Here is a 1,084-nt window from a genome sequence, read left to right as displayed (position 1 = left end):
GTGCACTGGGGGGTGGGGTTCCCTCAGCCCAGCCTGCCCCTCTCACAGTCCAGGAGCCCTCAGTGGATATCCTACTGACAGCCACAGTCTGGCAGCAGAGGCTCGGAGCAGGCCGCACTTTACTGCTCTGGGATCCCCATGGTGACCCAGGAGCAGGCCCTGCTGGGTGCTGCCTATGGGCGGCACTTTCCTGCTATCGGATCACCATGGGGTCCCAGCTGGCGGCGAAGAGGCCTGGAGCGGCTGGGGCGGTGCAGAACACCTGCATTGTAGCCATGGCAATGACACAAGCATCCCACTCCGCCCCCGGCCAGGCTTGGAGCAGGCACCCCTCTCTGTTGATCTCTCAGGCTCCTGGCCTCCACTGCGTGTTATACTCTCCCTTAAGCTGTGGCCAGGGTGGGGTGCTGCCTGCAGGCCGCCCTTTCCTGCTCTGGGATCGCCGCGGCGACCCAGCAGCAGGCGCACAAGGGGGGGGGCTGCCTGTAGGCTGCCCTTTCCTGCTCACTGATCGCTGGATCGCCAGGGCACCTGGGGTCAGGCCCTGCTGGGTGCTGCCTGTGGGTGGCACTTTCCTGCTCTCTAATCGCCATGGGGTCCCAGCTGGGGGCGGGGCTTAGGTGGCGCAGGGCTTAGGCAGCACACAGGGGTCCTGGATGGGGCTTAGGCGGCACACAGAGGTCCCGGATGGAAGCGGGGCTTAGGTGGCACACGGGGGTCCTGGCTGGGGGTGGGGCTTAGGCAGTGCAGGGATTAGGTGGCACACGGGGGTCCTGGCTGGGGGCGGGGCTGCACACAGGGCCTGGATGGTGGCTCGCGCTGTCCCTCCCTGCCTGCAGTATGCAAATTAGCCGCCATCTTTGTTGGCGGCTAATTTGCATATCACACTGATTAGCCAATGGGAGGCATAGCGAAGGTATGGTCAATTACCATCTTTGTCTATTATTAGATAGGACTAGAGGCCCGATGCACGAAGATTCGTGCAAGAATGGGCCTTCCTTCCCCTGGCTGCCGGCACCGCCTTCACTCCAGCCTGGAGCTGCCTTTCTGCCTTCGTTCCAGCTCAGAGCCGCCTTTCCACCTT

Source organism: Myotis brandtii, unplaced genomic scaffold, assembly GCF_000412655.1.
Source record: "Myotis brandtii unplaced genomic scaffold, ASM41265v1 scaffold122, whole genome shotgun sequence".
NCBI lineage: Eukaryota > Metazoa > Chordata > Mammalia > Chiroptera > Vespertilionidae > Myotis > Myotis brandtii.
Note: the sequence above shows the minus strand (reverse complement) of the source record.